Here is a 21,399-nt window from a genome sequence, read left to right on the forward strand (position 1 = left end):
TTGCAGTACTATGCATAACTAAGAGATCATATGTTAAAGTGTATTCACATGAATTTGACAACATAGTCCATCTATTATTTTTTCATTTTTTTGATATACTGTAATACTTGTAATAGAGTGGTTTCTTTTGCTGTGTTCTAGTGCATTTGAATACAGTGCTTTTATTCACATTTCATTCGGTTGTAACTTGAATTATATAGTGTTTCTTATCTTTCAGAACCCATCTCGTCGAAGCAGTCACATTGTCACTGAGGCTGACTCTTCAATTGATACTCGCGGGTATATACGCTCTCCTGAATCATCATGCACTCACAATGCTGACTATGAGTACGACTCACGCAATGCTAACTACCTGAGCCGGGAAGACACGGCGCCCAGGTTTACCACTGGCACTAGCAACTCCCCCCTCACCCCAGATAATATTGACAACAATACCACTAACAACAATCCACTATGTCCCCTTCAGTGAGTACACCCAGGAAAGTGCATGAAAAGTGGCTGACGATATGCACACTCACCATTATGTGCATGGCATCAATGACTGCATGAACATTGGGCGTAAAGAAAGTCCTTCATCATTTGTGATAGCAGAAGCAGTAAATGAAATAAGTAAATTAGATAAATATATGATGGTTTATTGGATTTAGGAAGCCAGTTAGCTGAAAATACATAGCTCAGGTATTACAGATATTATGTGATATTTACCAGTTAACTGATAATACAAGAGCTTTAGATTAGGTTGAGCTGGATATATCCACACTTTGGATAAGCATATGGGTATAGTGCATATAGACAGGGTGGCAGATATACAACGATGTATACAGATTAAATAGTATGGATTATGCATTAAGACCTTGACTGAACATTGAGTAATGAATAGTTACAGTAACACAGTAGTTGATTTACCACATGGTATAACTAACAGGAAACTATAGCTATGCACTTGTTTATAGATTGTTCATGAAGTTTGTGTGTGTGTTTTACATAATGATAATTTTTGATTATCTATACCACCCCAAAACCTTTGAGGCTGTGCTCCAATTTAGAACTAGGAAAGGATGTTATCTTTTTTCTTTTTCTTTTTCAACTGTTGACAGTGGTACAACCACATCGAAGATAACTTTTCATTTCCAGAAAACGGTGTTTTAGGTCTAGTCCTTTAGCACTTATATGTTATATATAGGGCCTTGCCGTGGATGGGGCTCTGTTTTTGCCACCCTTATGCATGACAGCATGGGAGTGAATATAGATGAATAAGTACATTTCTTCATCTGTTTCCATATATATATGGCAATGAAGGGGACAAAGATGACAAGTTTTTGATAAGAGAAATATGATGCCAAGATCTGTCCTACCTCAACGTTTGTTGCATCAGTCTGGTCGACCATTTGACAAATTTCAAAATATTATTTTAAAGAAAAATATTGAATTAAAGAAACTTGAAATGGAGGAGGCTTTTTGCATTTCAAGAGAGAAGAAACGTGCCTTTCAAATGGCAATACTGACACACTGGAAGAACCGGATGTTGGACTATTGCTATGATGAATTAAGGAAAGAACGCACTAGGCTACAAGTGTCAAAAAATCCTAATTTGGACCATCTTATTGAAAACAGTGACTGGACCAAGAACACAAACTCATCTTTTGTGGTAAACCTGTCCAATAAACAACTAGATAACATTCCTTGTGTGCATTAGGCTATGGTTTAAGTTTTGTGTACTCTGACAGAGAAGCCAGCTGTGTTGATGTCACAAAGTCTTTTTGTAATTTAGAAAAAAATACAGTAATTTAAGTAATGATGATATTAATATTTGCAAGGGTTTAGTGTATGCCAGTTTGTCAAAACCAGTGGAAGCTAATTGCCCTAAAAGATTCATAAGAGCTATTAACACCTTAAAAAAAAGACAACGATATACATATTACGAAAGCAGATAAGGCTAACACTGTTGTGATTTTAGACAAAAGTAACTATTTATCTAAAATGAATGATCTTCTAAATGATAACACAACATATTCTAAACTTAGTAAAAATCCCTTAGAAGCAGTTAATTCTCACTTCAATAAAGAAATGAAGTTGTTGTGGAAAGGTAACATTTCTCTTATCAAAAATTTGTCATCTTTGTCCCCTTCATTGCCATATATGTATGGACTTATCAAAACACATAAACAAAATTTTCCAGCAAGACCTACAGTGAGTTCAGTAGGCTCCATCACATATAAATTATCAAAATGGTTAGTTTCCTTATTAAGCCCTTTAGTTGGCAAGGTGTCAAATTCTAATATCATGAACAATGTATATTTAGTCAACAAGCTAAACAATATCAATATTAATTTTGATTTCAAACTAGTTAGCTTTGATGTTTCCTCACTTTTCACTAAAGTTCCAGTTGATGACCTTTTAGAATATTTATTTGATGTATTGGATGATATTCATTTACCTGTTTCAAAGTCTAATTTCATTGAACTGATAAAAATGTGTATAAAAGACTGTGTATTTCAATTTAATGGAGATTATTTTGCTCAAAAATTTGGTATGGCAATGGGTAACCCTCTTTCACCTGTCCTAAGTAATCTTTATATGGAATTTTTTGAAACAAAAGGATATCTTACCTTCTAATGCAATTTGGTTTAGGTATGTAGATGATGTTCTTTGTGTTTGGCCGACAAATGAAAATTTACAAATATTTCTTCCCTTACTTAACAATTTAGTACCTTCCATCAAATTTACTGTAGAAAATGAGAATAATGGTATGTTACCATTTTTAGATTGCATCATCCATAGACAAGGAAACAAGTTTAAGTTTAGCATATAGAGAAAACCCACCAATGTATGCTCATATATCCATTATTACTCATCTCAACATGACAGAGTTAAATTATCATCATTTCAATCTATGTTCCTAAGGGCATTACGTATTTGCAGTCCAGAGTTTATTGATGATGAGTTTGAGAATATATATTCAATTGGATCTAAGTTAAAGTACCCAAGATCTTTCATTGATAAAATCCCTTAAGTTAGCAAAGAAATCATTTTATAGAGTTGAGCCCAAACCTCCTATTGACACCAAGAACCTTTTAGTTCTCCCTTTTAATAATAATTTCACTTTGCTTCCTATGTTGCTTAAATCCTTTAATGTAAATGTGGCCTTTAGCAACACTAATACTATAAAGAATATCTTAATCAAGAATTCACCAGAAAATTCTCTTGGTTGCATCTATAAAGTTCCTTGTGGAAACTGTGATAAATCTTATGTTGGTCAGACAGGTAAGGATCTTTCTGTTAGACTTAAGCAACATAAATATAGTATAAGAACGGGACAAGAATCAAATGCCTTGTTTAATCATGTTAAAAACTATGATCATTGTATTGACTGGAGGAACGCCATCTCAGTTGTTAACTCTATTACCAAGAGAAATATCATTGAATCTTATATTATTATATGCACAAAGAATTATAATCTTAATATTAGTGATGGTCTGTACAAATTAGATAACTTTATTGTTGATAAGATTAGTAAAATGATAAGTTTATGAACGCTCGTTGTATGTTTTGGACAATCACATGTTTACCAAATGGCGTCCTAGCTTCGTCTCTTCGATGTATATCAACTGACTGTTATATTTCTCTCTTGTGTCTCCCCTGATGATGTGATTATTACACGAAAGTGCACTTGTGAACTTTTCGTGTTTCATTTTCCCCGTTGACTCATAGGAATATCTTCATCACGCGCAAATCTGTGATCCTTTCCAATATATATATATATATATATATATATATATATATATATATATATATATATATATATATATATATATATATATATATATATATATATATATATATATATATATATATATATATATATATTTTTTTTTTTTATTATACTTTGTCGCTGTCTCCCGCGTTTGCGAGGTAGCGCAAGGAAACAGACGAAAGAAATGGCCCCCCCCCCCCATACACATGTATATACATACGTCCACACACGCAAATATACATACCTACACAGCTTTCCATGGTTTACTCCAGACGCTTCACATGCCTTGCTTCAATCCACTGACCACGTCAACCCCGGTATACCACATCGCTCCAATTCACTCTATTCCTTGCCCTCCTTTCACCCTCCTGCATGTTCAGGCCCCGATCACACAATCTTTTTCACTCCATGGAGATATATATATATATATATATATATATATATATATATATATATATATATATATATATATATATATATATATATATATATATATATATATATATATATATATATATATATATATATATATATATATATATATATATATATATATATATATATATATATATATATATATATATATATATATATATATATATATATATATATATATATATATATATATATATATATATATATATATATATATATATATATATATATATATATATATATATATATATATATATATATATATATATATATATATATATATATATATATATATATATATATATATATATATATATATATATATATCCCTGGGGATAGGGGAGAAAGAATACTTCCCACGTATTCCCTGCGTGTCGTAGAAGGCGACTAAAAGGGAAGGGAGCGGGGGGCTGGAAATCCTACCCTCTTGTTTCATTTGTTTTTTTTCCCAAAGAAGGAACAGAGAAGGGGGCCAGGTGAGGATATCCCCTCGAAGGCCCAGAGCTCTGTTCTTAACGCTACCTCGCAATTGCGGGAAATGGCGAATAGTATGAAAGAAAGAGAAGATATATACATGTATATATATATATATATATATATATATATATATATATATATGTATATATATATATATATATATATATATATATATATATATATATATATATATATATATATATATATATATATATATGCATTTTTTTTCTTTTTTTGCTTTGTCGCTGTCTCCCGCGTTTGCGAGGTAGCGCAAGGAAACAGACGAAAGAAATGGCCCAACCCACCCCCATACACGTGTATATATATACGTCCACACACGCAAATATACATACCTACAGAGCTTTCCATGGTTTACCCCAGACGCTTCAAATGTCCTGATTCACTCCACTGACAGAACGTCAACCCCGGTATACCACATCGATGCAATTCACTCTATTCCTTGCCCTCCTTTCACCCTTCTGCATGTTGAGGCCCCGATCACACAAAATCTTTTCACTCCATCTTTCCACCTCCAATTTGGTCTCCCACTTCTCCTCGTTCCCTCCACCTCCGACACATATATCCTATTGGTCAATCTTTCCTCACTCATTCTCTCCATGTGCCCACACCATTTCAAAACACCCTCTTCTGCTCTCTCAACCACGCTCTTTTTATTTCCATACATCTCTCTTACCCTTACGTTACTTACTCGATCAAACCACCTCACACCACACATTGTCCTCAGACATCTCATTTCCAGCACAACCATCCTCCTGCGCACAACTCTATCCATAGCCCACGCCTCGCAACCATACAACATTGTTGGAACCAATATTCCTTCAAACATACACATTTTTGCTTTCCGAGATAATGTTCGACTTCCACACATTCTTCAAGGCTCCCAGGATTTTCGCCCCCTCCCCCACCCTATGATCCACTTCCGCTTCCATGGTTCCATCCGCTGCCAGATCCACTCCCAGATATCTAAAACACTTTACTTCCTCCAGTTTTTCTCCATTCAAACTTACCGCCCAATTGACTTGACCCTCAACCCTACTGTACCTAATAACCTTGCTCTTATTCACATTTACTCTTAACTTTCTTCTTTCACACACTTTACCAAACTCAGTCACCAGCTTCTGCAGTTTCTCACATGAATCAGCCACCAGCGCTATATCATCAGCGAACAACAACTGACTCACTTCCCAAGCTCTCTCATCCCCAACAGACTTCATACTTGCCCCTCTTTCCAAAACTCTTGCATTTACCTCCCTAACAACCCCATCCATAAACAAATTAAACAACCATGGAGACATCACATATATATATATATATATATATATATATATATATATATATATATATATATATATGAAATAACAACCCCCTTCCCCCACATGCGCAAGAGGTAGCTCTAGCAAAAGACAACAAAGGCCATATTCGTTCACACTCGGCCTCTAGCTGTCATGTATAATGCACCGAAACCACAGTTCCCTTTCCACATCCAGGCCCCACAGAACTTTCCATGGTTTACCCCAGACGCTTCACATACCCTGGTTCAATCCACTGACAGCATGTCAACCCCACTATACCACATCGTTCCAATTCACTCTATTCCTTGCAAGCGTTTCACCATCCTGCATGTTCAGGCCCCGATCACTCAAAATCTTTTTCACGCTATCTTTCCGCCTCCAATTTGGTGTCCCATTTCTCGTTCCATCAACCTCTGACACATGTATACTCTTTGTCAATCTTTCCTCACTCATTCTCTCCATGTGACCAAACCATTTCAAAACTCCCTCTTCTGCTCTCTCAACCACACTCTTTTTATTACCAAACATCTGTCTTACCCTTTCATTACTTACTCGATCAAACCACCTCACACCACATATCGCCCTCAAACATCTCATTTCCAGCACATCTACCCTACTCCGCACGACTCTATTCATAGCCCATGCCTCGCAACCATATAAAATTGCTGGAACCACTATTCCTTCAAACATACGCATTTTTGCTTTCCAAGATAACGTTCTCGACTTCCACACATTCTTCAACGCTCCCAGAAATTTCGACACCCTCCCCCACCCAGTGAAGCATTTCTGCTTCCATATTTCCATCTTCTGTCAAATCCACTCCCAGATATCTAAAACACTTTACTTCCTCCAGTTTTTTTCCATTCAAACTTACATGCCAATTTACTTGACCCTCAACCCTACTGTACCTAATAACCTTGCTCGCATTCATATTTACTCTCAGATTTCTTCTTTTACATACTTTACCAAACTCAGTCACCAGCTTCTGCAGTTTCTCACACGAATCAGCCACCAGCACTGTATCATCAGCGACCAACAACTGACTCACTTCTCAAGTTCATCCACAACAGACTGAATACTTGCCCCTCTTTCCAAAACTCTTGCATTCACCTCCCTAACAACCCCATCCATAAACAAATTAAACAACCATGGAGACGGCACACATCCTTACCGCAAACCTACATTCACTGAGAACAAATCACTTTCCTCTCTTCCTACACGTACACATGCCTTACATCCTAGATAAAAAGATTTTATTGCCTCCGACAACTTGAATCCAACACCATATATTCTTAATACCTTCCACATTGCATTTCAATCAACTCTATCATATGCTTTCTCCAGATCCATAAATGCTACATACAAATCCATTTGCTTTTCTAATTATTTCTCACATACATTCTTCAAATCAAACTCCTAATCCACACATCCTCTACCACTTCTGAAAACACACTGCTCTTACCCAATCTGATGCTCTGTACATGCCTTCACCCTCTCAATCAATACCCTCCCACATAATTTCCCAGGAATACTCAACAAACTTATACCTCTGTAATTTGAGCACTCACTTTCATCCCCTTTGCCTTTGTACAGTGGTACTATGCAAGCATTCCGCCAATCCTTAGGCACCTCACTATGAGACATACATACATTAAATAACCTTACCAGCCAGTCAACAATACAGTCACCTCCAATTTTAATAAATTCCACTGCAAAACCATCTAAACCCGCTTCCTTGCCGGCTTTCATCTTCCGCAAAACTTTTATTACCTCTCCTCAGTTTACCAAATCATTTTCCCTAACCCTCTCACTTTGCACACCACCTCGAACAAAACAGCCTATATCTGCCACTCTATCATGAAACACATTCAACAAACCTTCAAAATACTCACTCCATCTCCTTCTCACATCATCACTACTTGTTATCACCTCCCCTTTAGCCCCCTTCACCGAAGTTCCCATTTGCTGCCTTGTCTTACGCACTTTATTTACCTCCTTTTAAACATCTTTTATTCTTCCTAAAATTTAATGATACTCTCATCCCAACTCTGATTTGCCCTCTTTTTCGCCTCTTGCACCTTTCTCTTGACCTCCTGCCTCTTTCTTTTATACATCCCCATCTCATTTGCATTATTTCCCTGCAAAAATCGTCCAAATGCCTCTCTCTTCTCTTCCACTAATAATCTTACCTCTTCATCCCACCACTCACTACCTTTCTAACCTGCCCACCTCCCACGCTTTTCATGCCACATGCATCTTTTGCGCAAGCCATCACTGCTTCCCTAAATACATACCATTCCTCCCCCACTCCCCTTACATCCTTAGTTCTCACCTTTTTCCATTCTGTACTCAGTCATTCCTGATACCTCCTCACACAAGTCTCCTTCCCAAGCTCACTTACTCTCACCACACGTTTCACCCAAATATTCTTTCTTCTTTTCTGAAGACCTCTACAAATCTCTACCTTCGCCTCCAGAAGATAATGATCAGACATCACTCTAGTTGCACCTCTCAGCATATTAACATCCAAAAGTCTCTCTTTCGTGCGCCTATTAATTAAAGCGTAATCCAATAACCCTCTCTGGCCATCTCTCCTACTTACATTGGAATACTTATGTATATCTCCTTTTTTTTAAACCAAGTATTCCCAATCACTAATCCTTTTTCAGCACATAAATCTACAAGCTCTTCACCATTTCTATTTACAACACGGAACACCCCATGTACACCAATTATTCCCTAAACTGCCACGTTACTCATCTTTGCATTTAAATCACTCATAACTATAACCCGGTTTTATGCATCAATACTACTAAAACACTCACTCAGCTGCTCCCAAAACACTTGCCTCTCATGATCTTTCTTTTCATGACCAGGTGCATATGCATCAATAATCACCCATATCTCTCCATCGACTTTCAGTTTTACCCATATCAATCTTGAGTTTACTTTCTTACACTCTATCACATACTCCGACCACTCCTGTTTCAGGAGTAGTGCTACTCTTTCCCTTACTCTTGTCCTCTCACTAACCTCTGACTTTACTCCCAAGACATCCTCAAACCACTCTTCCCCTTTACCCTTGAGCTTCGTTTCACTCAGAGCCAAAACAGCCAGGTTCCTTTCCTCAAACTTACTACCTATCTCTCCTTTTCTCTCATCTTGGTTACATCCACACACATTTAGACACCCCAATCTTAGCCTTCGAGGGAGGATGAGTATTCCCCGCGTGACTCCTTTTGTTTCCCCTTTTAGAAACTTGAAATACAAGAAGGGTAGGGTTTTCAGCCCCTCGCTCCCTTTCTGTTTAATCGCCCTCTACGACACGTGAGGAATGCGTGGGAAGTATTCTTTCTCCCCTATGTCCAGGGAAAGGATATGCATATATATATTTATCCCTGGAATAGGGGAGAAAGAATACTTCCCACGCATTCCTCACGTGTCGTAGAAGGCGACTAAAGGGGACGGGAGCGGAGGGCTAGAAACCCTCCCCTATTTGTATCTTAACTTTCTAAAAGGGGAAACAGAAGGAGTCACGCGGGGAGTGCTCATCCTTCTCGAAGGCTCAGACTGGGGTGTCTAAATGTGTGTGGATGTAACAAAGATGAGAAAAAAGGAGAGATTGGTTGTATGTTTGAGGAATGAAACCTAGATATTTTGGCTCTGAGTAAAACGAAGCTCAAGGGTAAAGGGGAAGAGTGGTTTAGGAATGTCTTGGGAGTAAAGTCAGGGGTTAGTGAGAGGACAAGAGCAAGGGAAGGAGTAGCACTACCCCTGAAACAGGAGTGGTTGAACTATGTGATAGAGTGTAAGAAAGTAAAGTCTAGATTGATAAGAGGAAAACTAAAAGTTAATGGAGAGAGATGGGTAATCATTGGTGCATATGCACCTGGGCATGAGAAGAAAGATCATGAGAGGCAAGTGCTTTGGGAGCAGCTGAATGAGTGTGTTAGTGGTTTTGATGCACGACACCGGGTTATAGTGATGGGTGATTTGAATGCAAAGGTGAGTAATGTGGTAGTTGAGGGTATAATTGGTATGCATTGGGTGTTCAGTGCTGTAAGTGGAAATGGTGAAAAACTTGTAGATTTATGTGCTGAAAATGGACTGATGATTTGTAATACATGGTTTAAAAAGAGAGTTATACGTAAGTATACGTATGTAAGTAGGAGAGAAGGCCAGAGAGCGTTATTGGATTACGCGTTAATTGATATGCGCGAAAGAAACTCTTTTGGATGTTAATATGCTGAGAGGTGCAAGTGGAAGGATGTCTCATCATTATCTTGTGGAGGCGAAGGTAAAGATTTGTAGAGGTTTTCAGAAAAGAAGAGAAAATGTTAGGGTGAAGAGAGTGGTCAGAGTAAGTGAGCTTGGGAAGGAGACTTGTGTGAGGAAGTACCACAAGAGACTGAGTACAGAATGGAAAAAGGTGAGAACAAAGGATGTAAAGGGAGTCAGGGAGGAATGGGATGTATTTAAGGAAGCAGTGATGCCTTGCGCAAAAGATGCTTGTTGCGTGAGAAGCGTGGGAGGTGGGCAGATTAAAAAGGGTAGTGAGTGGTGGGATGAAGAAATAAGATTATTAGTGAAAGAGAAGAGAGAGGCATTTGGACGATATTTGCAGGGAAATAATGCAAATGAGTTGGAGATGTATAAGAGAACGAGGCAAGAGGTCAATAGAACGGTGCAAGAGGTGAAAAAGAGGGCAAATGAGAGTTGGGGTGAGAGAGTATCATTAAATTTTAGGGAGAATAAAAAGATTTTTTGGAAAGAGGTAAATAAAGTGCGTAAGACAAAGGAACAAAAGGGAACTTCAGTACGTTAGCAGATGCGGAGGTTATGACAAGTAGTGGTGATGTGAGAAGAAGATGGAATGAGTATTTTGAAGTTTTTGAATGTGTTTGATTATAGAGTGGCAGATATAGGGTGTTTTGGTCGAGGTGGTGTGCAAAGTGAGAGAGTTAGGGAGGATGATTTGGTAAAGAGAGAAGAGGTAGTAAAAGCTTTGCGGAAGATGAAAGCCGGCAAGGAAGTTGGTTTGGATGGCATTGCAGTGGAATTTATTAAAAATGGAGGTCACTGTATTGTTGACTGGTTGGTAAGGTTATTAATGTATGTATGATTCATGGTGAGGTGCCTGAGGATTGGCGGAATGCGTGCATAGTGCCATTGTACAAAGGCAAAGGGGACAAAGGTGAGTGCTCAAATTACAGAGGTATAAGTTTGTTGAGTATTCCTGGGAAATTATATGGAAGGGTATTGATTGAGAGGGTGAAGGCATGTACAGAGCCTCAGATTTGGGAAGAGCTGTGTGGTTTCAGAAATGGTAGATGATGTGTAGATCAGGTGTTTGCTTTGAAGAATGTATGTGAGAAATACTTAGAAAAGCAAATGGATATGTATGTAGCATTTATGGATCTGGAGAAGGTATGTGATAGAGTTGACAGAAATTCTCTGTGGAAAGTATTAATAATATATGGTTTGGGAGGCAAGTTGTCAGAAGCAGTGAAAAGTTTTTATCTAGGATGTAAGGCATGTGTACGTGTAGAAAGAGAGGAAATTGGTTGGTTCTCAGTGAATGTAGGTTTGCGGCAGGGGTGTGTGATGTCTCCATGGTTGTTTACTTTGTTTATGGATGGGGTTGTTAGGGAGGTGAATGCAAGAGTTTTGGAAAGAGGGGCAAGTATGCAGTCTGTTGTGGATAAGAGTTCTTGGGAAGTGAGTCAGTTGTTATTCGCTGATGGTACAGCGCTGGTGGCTGATTCATGTGAGAAACTACAGAAGCTGGTGACTGACTTTGGTAAAGTGTGTGAAAGAGGAAAGTTGAGAGTAAATGTGAATAAGATCAAGGTTATTAGGTACAGTAGGGTTGACGGTCAAGTCAACTGGGAGGTCAGTTTGAATGGAGAAAACTGGAGGAAGTGAAGTGTTTTAGATATCTGGGAGTGGATTTGGCAGCGGATGGAACCATGGAAGCGGAAGGAAATCATAAGGTGGGGGAGGGGGCGAAAATTCTGGGAGCCTTGAAGAATGTGTGGAAGTCGAGAACGTTATCTTGGAAAGCAAAAATGGGTATGTTTGAAGGAATAGTGGTTCCAGCAATGTTGTATGGTTGCGAAGCGTGGGCTATGGATAGAGTTGTGCGGAGGAGGGTGGATGTGCTGGAAATGAGATGTTTGTGGACAATATGTGGTGTGAGGTGGTTTGGTCGAGTAAGTAATAATAAGTGGAGAGAGATGTGTGGTAATAAAAAGAGTGTGGTTGAGAGAGCAGAAGAGGGTGTTTTGAAATGGTTTGGTCACATGGAGAGAATGAGTGAGGAAAGATTGACCAAGAGGATATATGCGTCTGAGGTAGAGGGAACGAGGAGAAGTGGGCGACCTAATTGGAAGTAAAAAGATGGAGTGAAAAAGATTTTGAGGGATCGGGGCCTGAACATGCAGGAGGGTGAAAGGCGTGCAAGTTGTAGAGTGAATTGGAACGATGTGGTATACCAGGGTCGACGTGCTGTCAATGGATTGAACCAGGGCATGTGAAGCGTCGCGGGTAAACCATGGAAAGTTCTGTGGGGCCTGGGTGTGGAAAGGGAGCTGCGGTTTCGGTGCATTATTACATGATTGCTAGAGACTGAGTGTGAACGAATGGGGCCCTTGTTGTCATTTTCCTTGCTCTACCTCGCACACATGAGGGTGGAGGGGTTGTTTATATCATGTGTGGCGAGGTGGCGATGGGAATTAATAAAGGCACTGAACACCCCATATACACCAATTATTCCCTCAACTGCCACATTACTCATCCTTGCATTCAAATCACCCATCACTATAACCCACTCTCGTGCATCAAAACTACTAACACACTCATGCAGCTGCTCCCAAAACACTTGCCTCTCATGATCTTTCTTCTCATGCCTAGGTGCATATGCACCAATACTCACCTATCTCTCTCCATCCACTTTCAGCTTTACCAATATCAATCTAGAGTTTACTTTCTTACACTCTATCACATACTCCCACCACTCCTGTTTCAGGAGTAGTGCTACTCCTTCCCTTGCTCTTGTCCTCTTATTATCCCCTGACTTTACTCCCAAGACATTCCCAAACCACTCTTCCCCTTTACCCTTGAGCTTTGTTCCTCTCAAAGCCTAAACATCCAGGTTCCTTTCCTCAGACATACTACCTATCTCTCCTTTTTTCTCATCTTGGTTACATCCACACACATTTAGACACCCCAATCTGAGCCTTCGAGGAGGATGAGCACTCCCCACGTGACTCCTTCTTCTATTTCCCCTTTTAGAAAGTTGAAATACAAGGAAGGGAGGATTTCCAGCCCCCGCTCCCTTCCCGTTTAATCGTCTTCTACGACACATGAGGAATGGGTGGGAAGTATTCTTTCTCTCCTATCCCCAGGGTAAGTCTGCAGTCTGTTGTGGATGAGACAGCTTGGGAAGTGAATCATAGGGTAGGGGAGTGGGCGAACGTTTTGGGAGCGTTGAAAAATGAGTGGAAGTCGAGAATGTTATCTTGGAAAGCAAAAATGGGTATGTTTGAAGGATAGTGGTTCCAACAATGTTATATGATTGTGATGCGTGGGCTATAGATAGAGTTGTGCGGAGGAGGGTGGATGTGTTGGAAATGAGATGTTTGAGGACAATATGTGGTGTGAGGTGGTTTGATCGAGTAAGTAATGAAATGGTAAGAGATATGTGTGGTAATAAAAAGAGCGTGGTTGAGAGAGCAGAAGAGGGTGTTATGAAATGGTTTCGTTACTTGGAGAGAATGAGTGCAGAAAGATTGTCAATGAGGATATATGTGTCAGAGGTGGAGGTAAAGAGATATGCGAGACCAAATTGGAGGTGTAAGGATGGAGTGGAAAAGATTTTGAGTGATAATGGCCTGAACATGCAGGAGGATGAAAGGTGTGCAGGGAATGGAGTGAACTGGAATTCTTATATACACATGTACATATTCATACTTGCTACCCTTAGCTATTCCCGTCGCCAACCCACCACATATGGCACCCCCGTTCCCCCGCATGCGCGCAAGGTAGCATTAGGAAAAGACAACAAAAGCCACATTCATTCACACTCTGTCTCTAGCTCTCATGTGTAATGCACCAAAACCACTGCTCCCTTTCCACATCTAGGTACCACAAAACCTCCCATGGTTTACCCCAGACACTTCACATTCTCTGGTTCAATCCCTTGACAGCACATCCATCCTGATATTCCACATTGTTCGAATTCACTCTATTTCTTGCACGCCTTTCACCCTCCTGCATGTTCAGGCCCTGATCGCTCAAAATCTTTTTCACTCCATTCTTCCATTTCCAATTTGGTCTCCCACTTCTTGTTCCCTTCACCTCTGATGTTTATATCTTCTTTATCAATCCTTCCTCACTCATTCTCTCCATGAAACCAAACCATTTCAATACACCCTCTTCTGCTCTCACAACCACATTCTTTTTATTACCACACATCTCTTTAACCTTTCATTACTCAGTCGATTAAACCACCTCACACCACATATTGTCCTCAAACATCTCATTTCCAACACATCCACCTTCCTCCGCACAACCTTATTTATAGCCCATGCCTCGCGACCATATAACATTGTTGGAACCACTATTCCTTCAAACACACCCATTTTTGCTTTCCGAGATAATGTTCTCGCCTTCCATACATTCTTTAGTGCTCCCAGAACCTTCGCTCCCTTCCCTACCCTGTGACTTACTTTTGCTTCCATGGTTCCATCCACTGTTAAATCCACTGCCAGATATCTAAAACACCTCATTTCCTACAGTTTTTCTCCATTCATACTCATCTCCCAATTGACTTCTCCCTCAACCCTACTGTACCTAATAACCTTGCTCTTATTCATATTTACTCTCAGCTTTCTTCTTTCACACACTTTACCAAACTTAGTCACCAGCTTCTGCAGTTTCTCACACGAATCAGCCACCAGCGTTGTATCATCAGCGAACAACAACTGACACTTCCCAAGCCCTCTCATGCACAACAGACATCGTACTTGCCCCTCTCTCCAAAACTCTTGCATTCACCTCCCTAACAACACCATCCAGAAACAAATTAAACAACCATGGACACATCATGTACCCCTGCCACAAACTGACATTCACTGGGAACCAATCACTTTCCTCTCTTCCCACTCATACATCTCCCATACATCGTCAGTAAAAACTTTTCACAGCTTCTAGTAACTTGCCTTCCACACCGTATATTCTTAATACCTTTCTCAGAGCATCTCTATCAACTCTATCAAATGCCTTCTCTAGATCTATAAGTGCCACGTGCAAAAACATTTGTCTTTCTGAGTAATTCTCAGATACATTCCTCAAAACAAACACCTGATCCACACATCCTCTACCACTTCTGAAACCACATTGCTTTTCCCCATCTGATGCTCTGTATGTGCCTTCATCCTCTCAGTCAATACCCTCCGATATAATTTCCTAGGAATACTGAACAGACTTATACCTTTGTAATTTCAAGACTCACCTTTATCCCCTTTGCCTTTGTACAGTGGCACTATGCATGCATTCTGCCAATCCTCAGGTACTTCGCCATGAACCATTCATACATTGAATATCCTGACCAACTAGTCAACAACACAGTTATCCCGTTTTTTAACAAATTCCATTGTAATACCATCAAAACCCGCTGCCTTGCCAGCTTTCATCTTCCGCACAGCTTTCACTACTTCTTCTCTGTTACCCAAATCATTCTCCCTGACCCTCTCACTTCGCACACCACCTCGACCAAAACACCCTATATCTGCCACTTTATCATCTAACACATTCAACAAACCTTCAAAATACTCACATATATATACCTATACATTTCAACGTATACATATATATACATAAACAGACATATACATATAAACACAAGTACATAAATCATACTTGCTGCCTTTATTCATTACCGTCCCCCCCCCGCTACACATGAAATGACACCCCTCTCCCCCCGCACTCACGCGAGGTAGCGCTAGGAAAAGACAACAAAGGTTGCATTCGTTCGCACTAAAACTCTAGCTTTCATGTGTAATGCACAGAAACAATAGCTCAATTTCTACATCCAGTGATCAAAATATCATTTTAATCTATTTCGCTTTGTCGCTGTCTCCCGCGTTAGCAAGGTAGCGCAAGGAAACATAGGAAAGAATGGCCCAGCCCACCGACATACAAATGTGTATACATGCACGTCTACACACGCAAATATACATACCCATACATATATACATATATACATATCTATACACATATACATATACTCATTCCCATCGCCACCCCGCAACACGTGAAATAACAACCCCCTCACCCGCATGTGCGCCAAGGAGCACTAGGAAAGGACAACAAAGGCCACATTCTTTCACACTCAGCCTTTAGCTGTCATGTATAATGCACCGAAACCACAGACCCCTTTCCACATCCAGGCCCCAAAGAACTTTCTATGGTTTACCCCAGACGCTTCACACGCCCTGGTTCAATCCAGTGACAGCACGTCGACCTCTGTATACCACATCATTCCAATTCACTCTCTTCCTTGCACGCCTTTCATCCTCCTGCATGTTCAGGCCCCGATCACTCAAAATCTTTTTCACTCAGTCTTTCCACCTCCAATTTCATCTCCCTCATCTCATTCCCTTCACCTCTGACACATATATCCTCTTGGTCAATCTTTCCTCTCTCATTCTCTCCAAGCGACCAAACCATATCAAAACACACTCTTCTGTTCTGTCAACCACACTCTTTTCATTACTAAACTTCTCTATTACCCTATTATTACTCACTCGATCAAACCACCTCACACCACATATTGTCCTCAAACATCTCATTTCTAGCACATCCACCCTCGTCCGCACACCTTCGCAACCATGTAACATTCTTAGAACCACTATTCCTTCAAACATAGCCATTTTTGCTTTCCGAGATAATGATCTCGACTTCCAAACATTCTTCAACACTCCCAGAACTTTCGACCCCTCCCCCACCCCATGATTCACTTCCGCTTCCATGGTTCCATCCGCTGCCAGATCCACTCCAACATATCTAAAACACTTCACTTCCTCCAGTTTTTCTCCATTCAAACTTCCCTACCAATTGACTTGTCCCTCAACCCTACTCTACCAAATAACCTTGCTCTTATTCACATTTACTCTTAACTTTCTTCTTTCACACACTTTACCAAACTCAGTCACCAGTTTCTGCAATTTCTCAAACGAATCAGCCACTAGCGCTGTATCATCAGCAAACAACACTTGACTCACTTCCCAAGCTCTCTCATCAACAACAGACTGCATACTTGCCCCTATTACCAAAACTCTTGCATTCACCTCCCTAACAACACCATCCATAAACAAATTAGAGAACCATGGAAACATCACATACCCCTGCCGCAAACCAACATTCACTGAGAACCAATCACTTTCCTCTCTTCCTACACGTACACATGCCTTACATCCTCGATAAAAACTTTTCACTGCTTCTAACAACTTCCCCCACACCATTTATTCTTAATACCTTCCACAGAGCATCTCTATCAACTCTATCATATGCCTTCTCCAGATCCATAAATGCTACATGCAAATCCATTTGCTTTTCTAAGTATTTCTCACATACATTCTTCAAAGCAAACACCTGATCCACACATCCTCTACTATTTCTGAAACCACACTGCTACTCCCCAGTCTTATGCTCTGTATATGCCTTCACCCCGTCAATCAATACCCTCCCATATAATTTCCCAGGAATACTCCAAAAACCTATACCTCTGTAATTTGAGCACACACTTTTATCCCCTTTGCCTTTGTACAATGGCACTATGCATGCATTCCTACAATCCACAGGCACCTCACCATTAGTCATACATGCATTGAATAACCTTACCATACAGTCAATAATACAGGCACTGCCTTTTTTAATATATTCCACTGCAATATCATCCCAACCCGCTGCCTTGCCGGCTTTCATCTTCCGCAAAGCTTTTCCTACCTCTCCTCTGTTTACCACATCATTGTACCTAACCCTCTCACTTTGCACACCACCTCGACCAATCACCCTATAACTGCCACTCTATCATCAAACACATTCAACAAACCTTCAAAATATTCACTCCATCTCCTTCTCACATCACCATTACTTGTTATCACCTCCGATTTAGCTCTCTTCACTGAAGTTCCCATTTGTTCCCTTGTCTTACGCACTTTATTTACCTCCTTCCGAAACATCCTTTTATTCTCCCTAAAATTTCAAGGTACTCTCTCACCCCAAATCTCATTTGCCCTCTTTTTCAGTCTTGCACTTTTCTCTTGACGTCTGCATCTTTCTTTGATACATCTCCCAGTCATTTACATTATTTCCCTGCATAAATTGTCCAAATGCCTCTCTCTTCTCTTTCACTAATAATCTTACCTCTTCATTCCACCACTTACTAACCTTTCAATCTGCCCATCTCCCATGCTTCTCATGCCACATGCATCTTTTGCCAAGCCATCACTGCTTCCATAAATCCATCCCATTCCTCACCCACTCCCCTTACCTCCTTTGTTCTCACATTTTCCTATTCTGTACTCAGTCTCTCCTGGTACTTCCTCACACGAGTCTCCTTTCCAAGCTCACTTACTCTCACCACTCTCTTCACCCTAACTTTCTCTCTTCTTTTTTGAAAACCTCTACAAATCTTCACCTTCGCCTCCACAAGACAATGATCAGACTTCCCTCCAGTTGCACCTCTCAGAACATCAACATCCAAAAAGTCTCTCTTTCGCGCGCCTATCAATTAACACGTAATCCAATAACGCACTCTGGCCATCTCTCCTACTTACATACGTACACTTATGTAAATCTCTCTTTTTAAACCAGGTATTCCCAATCACCCGTCCTTTTTCAATACAGAAATCTACAAGCTCTTCACCATTTCCATTTACAACACTGAACACCCCATGTACACCAATTATTCCTCAACTACCACGTTACTCACCTTTGCATTCAAATAACCAATCACTATAAGCCAGTCTCATGCATGAAAACTACTAACACACTCACTCAGATGCTCCCAAAACACTTGCCTCTCATGATATATGTTGTATATTTTATTTATATTGCTTTGTCGCTGTCTCCCGCGTTTGCGAGGTAGCGCAATGAAATAGACGAAAGAAATGGCACAACCCACCCCCATACACAATGTACATACACACACGCCCACACACGCAAATATACATACCTATACATCTCAATGTACACATATATATACACACACAGACACATACATATATACCCATGCACACAATTCACACTGCCTGCCCCTATTCATTCCCATCGCCACCTCGCCACATGTGGAATACCAACCCCCTCCCCCCTCATGTGTGCGAGGTAGCACTAGGAAAAGACAATAAAGGCCCCATTCGATCACACTCAGTCTCCAGCTGTCACGCAATAATGCCCGAAACCACAGCTCCCTCTCCACATCCAGGCCCTACACAACTTTCCATGGTTTACCCCAGACGCTTCACATGCCGTGATTCAATCCACTGACAGCACGTCAACCCCGGTATACCACATCGATACAATACACTCTATTCCTTGCCCACCTGTCACCCTTCTGCATGTTCAGGCCCCGATCACACATAATCTTTTTCACTCCATCTTTCCACCTCCAATTTGGTCTCCAACTTCTCCTCGTTCCCTCCACCTCCGACACATATATCCTCTTGGTCAATCTTTCCTCACTCATTCTCTCCGTACGCCCAAACCATTTCAAAACACCCTCTTCTGCTCTCTCAACCACGCTCTTTTTATTTACACACATCTCTCTTACCCTTACATTACTTAATGGATCAAACCACCTCACACCACACATTGTCCTCAAACATCTCATTTCCAGCACATCCACCCTCGTCGGCACAACTTTATCCATAACCCACGCCTCGCAACCATACAACATTGTTGGAACCACTATTCCTTCAAACATACCCATTTTTGCTTTCCGAGATAATGTTCTCGACTTCCACACATTCTTCAAGGCTCCCAGAATTTTCGCCCCCTCCCCCACCCTATGATTCATTTCCGCTTCCATGGTTCCATCCGCTGCCAGATCCACTGCGAGATATCTAAAACACTTTACTTCCTCCAGTTTTTCTCCATTCAAACTTACCTCCCAGTTGACTTGACCCTCAACCCTACTGTACCTAATAACCTTGCTCTTATTCATATTTACTCTTAACTTTCTTCTTTCACACACTTTACCAAACTCAGTCACCAGCTTCTGCAGTTTCTCACATGAATCAGCCATCAGCGCTGTATCATCAGCGAACAACAACTGACTCACTTCCCAAGCTCTCTCATCCCCAACAGACTTCATACTTGCCCCTCTTTCCAAAACTCTTGCATTCACCTTCCTAACAACCCCATCCATAAACAAATTAAACAACCATGGACACATCGCACACCCCTGCCGCAAACCTACATTCACTGAGAACCAATCACTTTCCTCTCTTCCTACACGTACACATGCCTTACATCCTCGATAAAAACTTTTCACTGCTTCTAACAACTTGCCTCCCACACCATATATTCTTAATACCTTCCACAGAGCATCTTTATCAACTCTATCATATGCCTTCTCCAGATCCATAAATGCTACATACAAATCCATTTGCTTTTCTAAGTATTTCTCACATACATTCTTCAAAGCAAACACCTGATCCACAAATCCTCTACCACTTCTGAAACCACACTGCTCTTCCCCAATCTGATGCTCTGTACATGCCTTCACCCTCTCAATCAATACCCTCCCATATAATTTACCAGGAATACTCAACAAACTTATACCTCTGTAATTTGAGCACTCACTCTTATCCCCTTTGCCTTTGTACAATGGCACTATGCACGCATTCCGCCAATCCTCAGGCACCCCACCATGAGTCATACATACATTAAATAACCTTACCAACCAGTCAACAATACAGTCACCCCCTTTTTTAATAAATTCCACTGCAATACCATCCAAACCCGCTGCCTTGCCGGCTTTCATCTTAGAAAAGCAAATGGATTTGTATGTAGCATTTATGGATCTGGAGAAGGTATATGATAGAGTTGATAGAGATGCTCTGTGGAAGGTATTAAGAATATATGGTGTGGGAGGCAAGTTGTTAGAAGCAGTGAAAAGGTTTTATCGAGGATGTAAGGCAGTTGTAAGTGTAGGAAGAGAGGAAAGTGATTGGTTCTCAGTGAATGTAGGTTTGCGGCCGGGGTGTGTGATGTCTCCATGGTTGTTTAATTTGCTTATGGATGGGGTTGTTAGGGAGGTGAATGCAAGAGTTTTGGAAAGAGGGGCAAGTATGAAGTCTGTTGGGGATGAGAGAGCTTGGGAAGTGAGTCAGTTGCTGTTCGCTGATGATACAG

General features: G+C 40.4%; 1 long non-coding RNA gene across 1 annotated transcript in view; it reads left to right on the forward strand.

Moving 5' to 3' along the window:
• The first annotated feature begins 219 nt into the window (after positions 1 to 219).
• LOC139753596 (uncharacterized) overlaps positions 220 to 21,399 on the forward strand; it is an 83,060-nt gene continuing 61,880 nt past the window's right edge. The window contains exon 1 of the long non-coding RNA XR_011713732.1: positions 220 to 378. This is a non-coding gene — a long non-coding RNA (uncharacterized lncRNA). The remainder of the gene's footprint in view (positions 379 to 21,399) is intronic.

Source organism: Panulirus ornatus, chromosome 15, assembly GCF_036320965.1.
Source record: "Panulirus ornatus isolate Po-2019 chromosome 15, ASM3632096v1, whole genome shotgun sequence".
Classification (NCBI taxonomy): Eukaryota; Metazoa; Arthropoda; class Malacostraca; order Decapoda; family Palinuridae; genus Panulirus; species Panulirus ornatus.